General features: G+C 39.9%; 1 protein-coding gene and 1 pseudogene across 3 annotated transcripts in view; both read left to right on the top strand.

The window, feature by feature from the left end:
* The window catches only part of PARN (poly(A)-specific ribonuclease), a 139,191-nt gene that overhangs the window by 79,712 nt on the left and 46,940 nt on the right, over positions 1–12,539 (top strand). The gene's annotated exons all lie outside the window — the stretch shown is intronic.
* On the top strand, positions 2,820–2,942 carry LOC111738575 (annotated as a pseudogene).

The following is a 12,539-nucleotide window of genomic DNA, read 5'->3' as shown; positions in this document are numbered from 1 at the left end:
TATAATTTGTGCTTCTATACTGGCACTTATCCCTTTGTAGATAGTTTTTCCAGTCTTTATTTTTTTTCTAGAAGTTACGAAAACCAGTACTGGTTAAATTGGCTGTTGTATATCTATTGATTGCCCTGGATGGCTGTTTACAGTTTGGGGAGAATATGTTGTTTTACTCTGTTTTCCTGCAGTTTTTGTTGAAATTTGTTTGATGAAACTCATTACCCCATGCTTTGGAAATGGCCCTGACTATTCGTTTCCTTTTCCTCCCAAAGGAACATATTCCCCCAACCCTCTGCTGTCTGTTTTCTCCTCTGGGGAAGAGCCTTGAGCTGCAGAGATGCTTGGAATCCCCCCGCAGCAACAGCGAGTAGGTTCAGTTAGTCACCAGTGGGTGTCTGAGCGTCTTTTCTAAATAGGAAAGTCTTCGCCAGTTGTTTCTGTCATTTTATTGGGATATTTTTGTTTGTTTGTTGGCTCTGGGTGAAGATTTAGAACTCTAAACTGAAAGAAAACTGTTGGGAATATGTCAGCATGATCAGTTGTATAACTTAACTGTGGTGAGTAGTAAAACCCATTTCTTAAGTGACCAGAAGGAGCAAGGACACTTAACCACATTCTTCCTTTTTTATTAAGAAATTCAATGCCAAAGTCTTTATTGTGTCAAGAATAGAAAAATATATACAAACCTCCCCAACGATTGGGAAAAAAAATGCACTTAGAAGCAGGCTTCTACCTGAAACAGTAGCTGCTGTAGACTTTTCTCCAGCTATAAAAATCTCTGTAATTTGTTTTAATACATTTTGCTATAACGCTTGTGTATTACAGTAAACCTTACAAATAAAAATGCTTTTCAAGTGCTCTTATATATTGGTGATATTTGACCAAGTATTAGAGCTTCATGTTTGTGGATTTTAAATCATAATAATTATAAGAATTTATAATTTGATATCCATTTGATATCTCTCATGTGATGAGTGGAGTTTAAGGTTTAAAATTTTTATCCCCCAAATATCCCGTTTCACATGAAAATGGATTGGTAATTACATTGTTTTACCACTTGTGACAACATTTTAAAATAATCTCTTATAGCCAAAGACATGAGTAAATAATCATGCAGTAAATCACATTTATTGAGTAAAGCCCTGTCTTCCCCTTCTCTCTACCCCCACCCAGTTCAGTAACTCTTAAGTGTACTGTTTGTTCTTTCTGCAATTGAGTGGGCCAGCTGAATGATGCTATTCCCAAGATGCCCATCTCTGCAGGGGTGTCCTTGTCTGGACACCACATCAGGGTTTGATCAGTAAGGTCAAACAAACAGATCAACACTCTGTTTATATCTTTTCTTTGGCAGCCTGTAGCCTTTCCCAGTGGCGCTGGCTTTCTTGATAGGTCAGTCTAAGTAGGCAAAGTCCCCTAAGTGGTTTATTTTATTTCTCAGGATAATTTTACTTAATTATTTCAGAATAATTTTTTAAAAATAATTTAGCTTATTCTTAGGAAATTTTACCTTTAAAAATTTTTACCTTCTGGATTCTCAGGATAATTTTATTATTCTCAGAACAATTTACTTCCAAAGATAATTTTTAAATTCTATCAAACGTTAGCAATTGTTGGCTTAAGAATTGATTGCATACATTCAGAAAAGATAGAGGGATTTTTATTCAGTTTGTGGTAACTCTGTTCTCTTAAGCCTATAGTTATAAATGAAATGCATTGTGGGATTCTGGTTTAGTCTGGATTAGGATTTTTGAGGTTGACACCAGGTTAATTAAATAAAAAATTTAGACTGCTCCTTCTCAAAATTTATTTGGTCTTTGCTGGCATCGAATCAATAATTTTGAGTATAATAATTTCAGTGTATTAATAATAATGTGTAAAAGTCTTCATAACTCATAACCTTCCTCTATAATTTTCAAAAACTTTGCTATGCCAGGGTAAGCTAAAAAGTTCTTTTTAAATAGGCTCTCTCCTCGTTATCACAGAGGACAGCACTGTGGGAACACCAAACTGTGTTCCCTGCACTCCCCTTTCAGATCATCTAATCGGGTAACTACAATAAAAAGACATTTCACTGTGTTCCGAGTCAAAGAATGCCAGCTTTTTTTGTCTTTTATTTTTAAAAAGTATTAAAAAAACACAAATACATACTTATTACAGAACATTGGGAGAAACACACACCCTCCAGTGGAATAAAGAAAAATAATCACCTAGAAATAATCATGATAACATTCTAGTGTATTTTCTTCCTATATTTGCCTTTTTATGTGAGTATAATCACACTCTAGATAGAACTTTAGGTTTTGCTTTTCTCATTAATAGTTGTGAGAAATTTTTTCAAGTTATTTAAACTATGAAAACGTTTTAATTGGCTATACTAGTTAAGCCTCAAGTCAATATACCATAATTTACTCACCAATATTCTTTTTATAGAATCTTTAGATTACTTTTCATTTTTAATGTTGTAAATAACACTCCCAAACCTCTTGGGGCACAAGAATTTTGTGTGAAAGAAGGAACTCCAAATGCAAAATTATAAGTTGCTGGAATTTCACTTGGCCTCTGTCTATAAGATGATAGAGTCAGAGAACTGATTTAAAAAAAAGTTTAAAAAGCAAAATTTCTCATATATTATCAGATTTCCCTGTATAAAGTTTATATTCAATTTATAATCCATCTAATATTAGGTTTTTATCTTTTTAAAACCATTCTTATCAGCAGTTTTCAATTATTGAGAATATTTTTTTCCTTTCCTTTTTTTGCAGTTAGGCTTTATTTTGTTTTATTTTGCAATTAGGCTTCTTTTGTTTTATTTTGAAAATTTTCAAGTCTACAGTCATGCTACCTTGAACAAGCCCGATCCTGTCTGATCTCTCTTGGAAGCTAAGCAGGATCAAGCCTGGTTAGTACTTGGATGGGAGACCACCTAGGAAGACCAGGTGCTGTAGGCGTCAAAAATAAAAAAATAAGGATTGTAAGTTGACAAGGTCCTTGCAGTCTGTGAGGTCAACCAAAGGTTGCCTTGCCTAAAACATATATATATATATATATATACACACACACACTCACACACACACATACATACATATATACATACATATATATATATTTATATATGAATTTGAACATTTTCAAATCTGTAGATAAGAGACAACATTTTGTCATATTTGCTTCATCTCTCCCTTGCTCTGCACATGCGTGTGCGTGCGCGTGCACACACACACACATACACACATACATATACATATGCATTCGTAATATATACGTATGTGAACATTTGTATACGTATTATATTATGGGAAATTTGTGATATTCCTATGATCTAATGTTCAGGCCATAATCAAGTTTCCCCAAATTTTCTAATAATGCCTCTTACAGTTTTTAACTTTTATCTCTTGATCCAAGTTCCAGTCAAAATCATGTATTGCGTTTAGTTATCATAGCTCTTTAGTCTCCCTTAATCTAGAACAGGTCCCCAGCCTGTTTTAGTTTTTCATAATATTAACAATTTTTGAAGATTTGAGACCAGTTGTTTTGTAGTGTCCATCAGTTGGGCTTTGTCTGTCTCATGATATACGATTCAGATTAACCATTTTTGGCAGGAGGACTACCTAGGTGATGTGTCCTTAAGCACATGTGTTCTTAATTACTTGATGTCAGTTTGTTCCATTACTACTGATGTTTTGTTTAGTTAAATGGTGGCCTCAGATTTCTCCATCGTAGTCTTCCCCCTTTGTAATTAATAAGTACTTTGGGTACTGCTTGTGCAAGGATGTCATCCAGATTGTAGTTCATGTGTTGTCAAAGCAGGCATTAGAATCACTTTGAAAAGTTTAATTGGTTCTCATTTTGTGAATAATATACTTTTCTTATTGATAGGTAAGTGCACTTTTATTGTGATTATTATTCATTTCTAACATTTAGTGAGCCATTAGTTATTAGATACTAGACGCTGTTCTGAAATCTTCCTAACAACTCTATGAAATGCAGGTATCATTTTCCCCCTTCATTTTACAGAAGAAACAAGCGTAGGCTCATCCTGGGTTTTATAATTTGCAAATATTTATCCCAATTTATTGAGCACTTCTTAATATGGTCTGTTTTGCTGCACCAAAACTTTGCATTTTGCCGTAGTGACAACTATCAATTCATTTTTTTATAGTTTCTGCTTTTGGTTTCCTGTTTAGAAGCATTAAGTATTTAATCTATTAGGAATGAGTTTTGCTCAAATGCCACCTCATCAGTAAGTAGGGTCGCCAGATTTTGCTCAAAATAAGTAGGTATGGAATACACTTAGACAAAAATATGCTTTGTTGCTTGTCTGAAATTCACCTTTAACTGGGTGTCCTGTGTTTTTATTTGGCAACACGATCGGCAAACCTCTCCCTAACCACTTTATCTGAAATTGCAGCTCCCATCTCAGCGCCTTCTGCTTTTCTGTTTCTCCATAGCTCTGTATAGCCACAATCTGCTTTACTTTTTTGTTTAGTGTCTGTATTCTACCACTGGAATATGAACTCCATGAAATCAAGCCTCTTTTCCAATTTTTAAATTGAGATTTAACTGACATATAGCGGAGTGCCTATATAATAAGTAAACTGCTCAATGAATTATTTCAAAGTGAAGATACCCATATAACCACAACCCAGAAGGGCAAAAATTTTTATTCTAAATGTATTTTCAACATCTAAAATAGTACTTGACACACAGTAGGTGATCAGCAAATATTGGTTGAATGAATCAGTGATGAAACTTGTGAGATAGATGTTCGCGTTACTTTTGTCCAAATAACTAGCCAGAGAATTTATTGACTACTTATTGTTTGGTTGTTTTTCCATTGAAAAGCACAGCTTTTAATGAACATGAATAGCATAATTTTTTAGCTGTTCCCCCATTGTTGAACACTTGAAAGGTTTGTTTGCAGGTTTTTGAATGTATACATATGTATTTTTGATCTTACATCTTCATGCATTAAAAATTAGTCCTCATTTCATATTGTTTTCATAGATTCATTTTTATAAAAAAGAAATTACTAAATCAGAGGATATGAGCATCTCTAAGCCCCTTCTCATTTAAACAGAACATTCGCTGGCAGGCAGTGGACCTGTCCACTGAAGAAGGCCCACAGAGGGAACTGACACTATGGCCCTGTGTCTCCTGCTTGGGGAATAGCTGGCAGAGTAGGTGGCCAGTGCGTGGTAGCTTCCTTGACATCAACCTCTTTGGTTGGTAGAATGATGGAAATACTGTTTTTATACCAGCTACAAGACTTTGGGCAAGTCATTCAGCAGATTTCAGTGAGGATCGCAGAGCCCACGGCATCGGCAGTGTGTGCCACGTGGGATATAATCTCAGGAACTGGTAACCACAGCTCAAAGCTTCCCCAGTCCCTGGTCCTGACCATTCTGGTAGATGAGCTGACTGAGGCAGGGGGATCACTTAGCCCCAGCCAAGAAATAACTTGTCAAGTGATTGAGGACCAGGATGTGAGCTTACAGGATAGGATTCTCACCTTTCCGTTGTGTCCACAGGTATGTGGGGGTTATAACCCCTTTAAGACATTTATTTGAACTGTGAGAGCATGCCTGCTCAGCTTAGGCTGCCCTCGTCTTTCCTTATACGTGATACATTCATTTCTGTCACCTTTGCTGGAAAAATAGATATTGCATTACCCTTTTGTCACACCGGTCACCTCTTTCCAGGATTGCCTCCAACCGTAAAAAACTCCTAATGGCTCTGCAAGTGTCGTGAATCTGGAGTACAAATTGTCTTGTATAAAGTACTCTGTGTGGACACTACATTCACCATTGTCCTTCCAAGAGGGGAAGGTGGGGGTTCCTTCTCCCTTCCGATGTTTTCACTTCATCAGAAAGCAGACTCGGTCATTCATTCAGCTAATATTTATTACTAAGGGCCCCTGTGGGAGGAGTTATTCTTAAACTTTCACTAGTACTCCAGTATTAAAGAAGAGCCTACGGGAATGCTCAAGGGGGTGGGGGGTGGGCGGAAAGGAGGGGAGTTGGAATTTCTCTGCAGTCTCGTCTTTTATTTAAACTGTTCTTGAAGATTTAAAAAATTCTACGCTATAATACATCCATTTTATTTTAATATTAAACTGTTTTAAACGACTAGATTAATTATTTAACCTTTTCTCCTTGTTCTCCAGTAAAATTTATGCTCTGGGAAGTTAACCGTGGTTATTTGGTGGCTTGTAGTAATTGCAAGCATAGGACTGTTCAGAAGCAGAAAGAAATAGCAGTGTTAGATATTCTCTCCTGGAGAAATACCACTGGTGATGTAAAATGACTAAAACATGTTCTTTGTCTTCAAAGAACCGGTTTGGGTGTGAGCAGAAGACAGGCACAAAGGCATGGAAACTATGCATATTCACTAGTTTCCAACTAGAATTGCATCATAAAAGTTTGATTCAGATTTACTCTTTTTGGTAAATAATTTTTTCATTAACAAGACTGGTTTTGCCTGTCACTCCACTCAGTGAAAGTAGGTGTCCAGATGAGCTGGAGATGAGACGGGAGACGCAGGTCAGCTTTTCCCACGTTAATACTTGTTCTCTCAGTCCACGGGTGCTGGGCATCCGCTCCTTGGAAACCGTGAGCGCTCACACACGTTTGTGTTCAGTGGCATGGCCTTCTTCCCCTGGCATGCAAGAAAAGAGACAGCAGTGTGTTCAGACACTGGAGGGATGTGTTGGAGGCCATTGTGATGCCCACGAAGGGACTTTTCAAGGGTGAATTTGACTAAACGATTTTCACCTTTCGTCTCCTGCCCTTCTCCCCGACACTGTTGCTACTTCACAGTGCTCGGCGCTTTCCCTGAAATGAACTATGGAAAGGGGCTCAGCTCAAGGATAAGAAAGCAGATGCCCCAAGGTCCAGTGGCAGTCCAGTGGGAGGACTGTCCCACCCCCAGGTGCACACTCCTCCCAGCAAGCCACTCTGCTCCTACCATGTTTATTAGGACCGTTTAAATCGTGAAGCAGCTAGACTTTATTTTTTTAAATAATCCAAACATCATTTAGTTCATACTTCCAGAGAACCAAGCACGAGGTCTGCCTCTGCTCTTTTTGGTAACAGCTGTGGATTCCGGCTGCCCTTCTGGTTTGAGTTAGAGAAAGATGATGGCCCAACAGGCGTGTGTTTCGTTCCTTGTCAGAGACTTTCGGGCTGCTTTCAGGTAGCTCCTTCCTATTGCAGCTCCCAAGAGGGCGTTTGTGGGGAGGGACTGCAGGGGGAAGCGACCCGCTGTGAGCTCGGGAGAACACGTGACACAGCATTCCCGCCAACCCTCATCCTCACCGAAACTGCTTTAATAAAATGTGGCATGTTGCTTGGCAACCTGAGAGTCATAGGCTTTTTTCCTACCGTCTTCACCAAAAAGCTCTCTATCAGCTCTTGGGTGACCACTCAGGGTGGAGCGGGAGATAGACTTGGCTCTGCCAGCCAACTTTCTGCTTTATTTTCCATGCCTCTGCCTGCATTTTAACACTTGCTATTGTTTCTGTTCTCATTTGTATGTCACTTAAAGGCAAGTGTCCAAATCAAGAAGAGAATTAGTTACTGAAAACGTGTTGTTTTTTTTATATTAGTTAAAATTATTTTATTTGCAATTCAGACCTGCGGATTATTTCACGGAGTCTGTTACATAGCTGCAGAGTCTGTGGCCATGCACTTTTCCCACCAATTTGGTTTTGACAGAAGGATTCACTTTAAAGCAAGCCTGGCTTGTTCTTTTCCTGTTGGTGAAGGCCTCTAACTGTTGCCTTAACCTGGCTCAGAGCATGGAGCACTAACTGAGCTCACTGGAAAGCATGAGCTTGTGGAGCTTTACGTTGGGTCCCAGGGAAGTTGCTGTCACATACTCATATTTTTCTTCATTAAAATAGTAGCATAATGCAATGCAAAGACAGGGTAAGTAAATTCTTTCATTAAACAAACATTTGAGTTCACATGCTTTAAAATGAGACTTTACTTACGTTAGAGGCATTAGATGTGGGACCGCAGAGTTGTAATTTATAGAATGATGATATTTTTCTAAGGAAAAATGAATGTAGAGATTACTTTTTAAAATCTAAGAATGCTCCATTATTAAGCATTCTTTGTTCTGCTGTACAGATACGTGACTTTCCAAAGTTTTTCAATTTCCTACCTTGTGTTGAATATTTTGACATTGTAGGAAACCCTTGGGTTGTTGGGGATTTTAAGAAATAATTTTATAAAATATTCCAAAGTACTTTAAAGTGTAGCAAAATCACACTTGCCATTGTAGTATATATATTTTTTTCATATAAACATTTTTAAATATACAACTTGATCCTTTTATCTAACTAGTTGCTATTTGCCTTGGGTGTCTAAATAGACAAAGAGATCTAAATTGATTTCCCCTTAGGATGTAGAAAACAAAATGAATATTTAGAATGAGTTAGAGATATGCTGCACAACAGTCACTGTCACTTTTTAAAGAAACCTTCCTTATTCTCCTGCTGGCAAAGAATTTCACAGGTTCTTTAAATGTGCAGGATTGGTGAAGAACCCGTTACTGCTCTGCATTTTGGGAATTGCCACCTTCTAAAAGCCCTGACTCCTCAAATGGGAAAAGCTGCTGTCCCTACTCCCTCGCTCTCCCTCTCCCTCTCCGTCCTTTCCTTCTCCCGCTCTCCTGTGTATATGAGTTTGACACAGAGAAATGTCACTAACTTTTCTTAACCTGCTTTTGGCAGCTTAACGTGCTCGGTTCAGACCTCAGCATCGCTTGTGGGTCTGCCCACTGCTGTTGGCAGCAGGGCCTTCCTGTAATAGGGAAACAAGCTTAGGGGCGAAGAAAATAAAAAGGTGGAATTATTTTCCTAAAATCACGAAGTCTGTAGGGATGTGATTTGGTAATTTAAGAGGATAAAAATAGGACAAGTGTAGAATGAACGTGTTAAATGCCAAGGTGGGACTTTAAAATAAAAAATAATTCTTGTTCAGTTTTGCGCTGCCCTTTTGGGGCGTTTGATAATCCTTCGGGTTTTAGCGTTTGGGCTACAGCTGGATCCCGCCAGTGAAATCAGTCGGTTGTTGGGCACATCATCTCAGCACAGGCAAAGAGTAAAATTGATGTGGAAAGTAAAACTAACTTCATCATTCTTTGTTTATTTCTCCCTTGGAAAAGTGATTTCTTTCTGTGTACTTCTTTTATAAAGTCAAGCATTGCCAGTTATAACAAATACATTTCATTGTCCTAAGGCAGCCTGTAGTCTGAGGAGCAGTTTTCATTCCTTCGGTAGTTACCCTATTTATTCTGCACAAAGGGCAGACGCAGTGCCAGTGAGGGCTCCGGGAAGGCACCGAGGCAGCTGGCCTGAGTGTTAGATGAGGTTGCATTGACATTTTTTCAAACTTTTTTGGTGGTGGCAGATCATTATGTGGGGCGTTCTGAAGACACTGTAGAGGACAGTCAATGTTTGATACAGATTTCAGAATGTTCCCCATCCGTAGATGGACCGCAGGGGTGGGGAGGGGGAAGAGATGAAAGGCAGGACAAGGAAGACGGCTGTTTTTCATAAGGTAGCACCATGGTGCTGTCGCGAGAGCCCTGGCTGGTCCCAGACAGGTGTGTGCAAGGACTGGCTGAAGGGGACCACAGGCAGAGTTGTCCCGTCTACATGGAATTTATCCATCCTTACTAGGTTGGGAGAGGCCACTTTTGGTGACTGATACCCTCCCTCCCAGGGGTAATGACTCACCTTGCAGGAGAGAGAGCTCAGCCCTGCCTGGCTGATAAGGGACTGTCATTCTCATTCTCTCTCCAGGTCACCTCCTTTCCTTAAGGCTTTCACTTGATTAATAAACTGAGTCAGAAGGTGTAAGTAAATTCTTTTATCAAATGAAACCCACATCAAAACATCCACAGAGAGACATTTAATTAAAGTGTGTGTATTGCAGCACAGCATCTTCCATTTCTGGTTGGCTTATAAACAGACAGATTTTAAGCCTTTCAACTACTGAAACCTTTAAATCCGAAAATGTGCTGCTGTCAGGCTTTTTGCAAGCCTGGTTATGGGAAGTGGAGAAAAGATGGTACACTTATGTTTTATTACAATAACGTTAATATTGTGGCAAACTTAACGCTTCATAAACAGCTCCATAAGCTTCCGGGGTTAAGTAGTCTAGAAGTATTGTCTTGGTGTATGTGATGCAGATTTATATTTGGTGTGTGTTTGTGTCCGACATCTGAAGCATTGCTAACGAGAACTAGTCCAGGTGAAAGAACCCTGCTTAATTCTGACTATAGACCCAGCCACTATCTGCAGCAGGCAATTTAGTTACACTCTGGCTCCGGTTGGTGAATAGGTTGTCCTAAATGTTCTTTTGTTGATTAACCTTTTAGAACACAAAGTGCATTGTCCCATAGAAATGTCATTTTGAATGGTGGGTGTCAGCGAGCTGTGGCGTGTTTCAAACTTCGGGTCAGGACCCATTAGTGGACCAGGAAATCAAGGCTGGTTGACACCAGTGTAAAAAAAAAAAAAAAAGAGAGAAAGAAACAGAACAGAAAACATCAGAGTGGGTTGCTTGTTGTAAAGGTAGGTTTTGTTTGGTGTTACTGTGCGATTTTAAACCTGTTGCACACTATGCTGCCACTGGACCATGAAAAGCACCCACGTGGGGTGGGGGTAAGTCGTGTCAGTGATGAATTAAATCTGGCCATTTACCACCATCAAGCACTGTGACATCAGGCAACTGACTTAACCTGTCTGGGGCTCCATTTGTTCAAATTTGATTTCAAAACAAGGCTGTTTTGTATAGGTATGGTTAGAGATGAAAGAGAATATGTTAAGATTAATATATTAGGATATTATAGAATATAGTATAATACATTAGGACTAGGGCCAATACAGCACCTGATGCATGGTAACCTCTCTATATAACATGGTTATTATTTATTCGTACTCCTTTGTGATATGTATATAAGCAGACCTTAAAGATATTGTTATAAAGTAGCATAACTGAAACATGTATTGTTTAGTCTTCCCTGGAGAAGAATTTATTCAGTGTTCTTGACATTTAGGATCTGCTGTTTTACACAGTCTAGGAGATCTTTGATTTTACTTTAAATTATTCCTGTGTAGTTGAGACATCAATCTTAATTTTCTCCCATGAAGTGTGAAGAATGTTGTAAATTCCTGAGGTCTTTCAGCTGTCTGTCAGGTTCATCAAGACTGTTAAGTATGGAATTGCTTTCCAACTCCTATTTTAAGTTATATTTTCATCTTAAAAAAGGTCTCTCTGTCTCTGTCTCTGTCTCTGTCTCTTAATTCTCAATTCTAAAATTTTTAGAACTCCATCTGCTCCTGTGTGACTATATTATAAAATTCCTTCTTACTTTCTGCACATCACTACCCTGTCTTTTAAGGAGCTATGTCAGCGTTTGTGAAAACCCTTTTTTTGTTGTTGTTTGACTTGGGCTTAGAACAGCTGCTTTGTTGACAGCTTTGACGAGTAGGTTAAAATAGTTGTCAAAACCATAGTCAGAGAGATTGGGACTCAAATCCAGCTCTGCCAATTAGTTATTTTGGCCCTCGGCAGGTTACTCAACCTCTCTCAGACTGTTTTACGTGTCTGTAAAAATAGAACCACCGCCCACCTTGTGGGGCTGTTTTTGAAGAGAAAAGGAGCATGGGCAGATGGGCAGCTATCTACATCAAGGCCATTGTCTCTGGCAGGGTCCTCCCTGTGCCTGGCCCGTGAGCTTGTCTCTCTCCCTGTTCGCCCAGTCTCCAACCCCGGGGACAGCCAACTTCCAGGTGCGGCCACCTACCCCTAGATTCACAGAGCTCTGCTCCCACACCCCCTTCCTCAGAAGTTGATCCCATGCAGGTTCTCTGAGCTCCACCCTCTCCAGGGCCTTGTGCTGTCCCTCTCCCCTGGGCCCACTCAGTGACTTCTTTCCAACGGCATGAAAACCTGCCGAATCCCTCCCATCTTTTCAGAAGAACTCTCAAGACCCCAGTTTGCCTTTGCCCCTGACTATGTTTTCCCTTTTACAAATCCAGATGGTCTGCATTCATCCCCCTTTGCCATGCCCTCTCACTCTCCATCTGTGATATGCGCACAGCCCTGAGCTTACTCTTACTGAGGTAGCCCAGTGTCCTCTGTGGCATAATGCCACCGGACCCTCTCCTCTTGCCTGGTCACTAAGTCCATTGACTGTTCTTCCTCCTTGATCTCCCTGGCATCGTCTTTTCTAGCTTAGCTCTCCTCCTCGTCAGCCTGCAGCTTCCCAGGCTCCCAGGCCTGCTCTTCCTCATCCAAATGATGGTTTATTGCTGGTGTTCTTCAGACTCCGTTAGGACTTCTTACTCTGTGCCTCCTCCGTTCTTCCCCCTTCCACCACAGCACTCTTGTGGAAGTGCCCATCACGTCACGTCCTCCTCCTGAATGACAGCCCCATGAGGGCTCTTGCTGTACTTAGCATGGTCCGGGGCCCCCGGGGCTGCATCCCTGGCTCTTGCTTCCCCGTGGGCTCCACTCCACCTTTAGGGCTCC

Source organism: Pteropus vampyrus, unplaced genomic scaffold, assembly GCF_000151845.1.
Source record: "Pteropus vampyrus isolate Shadow unplaced genomic scaffold, Pvam_2.0 Scaffold40, whole genome shotgun sequence".
Taxonomy (NCBI): domain Eukaryota; kingdom Metazoa; phylum Chordata; class Mammalia; order Chiroptera; family Pteropodidae; genus Pteropus; species Pteropus vampyrus.
The sequence above is the reverse complement of the archived record's forward strand: the minus strand, read 5'-3'. Positions and strand labels throughout refer to the sequence as shown.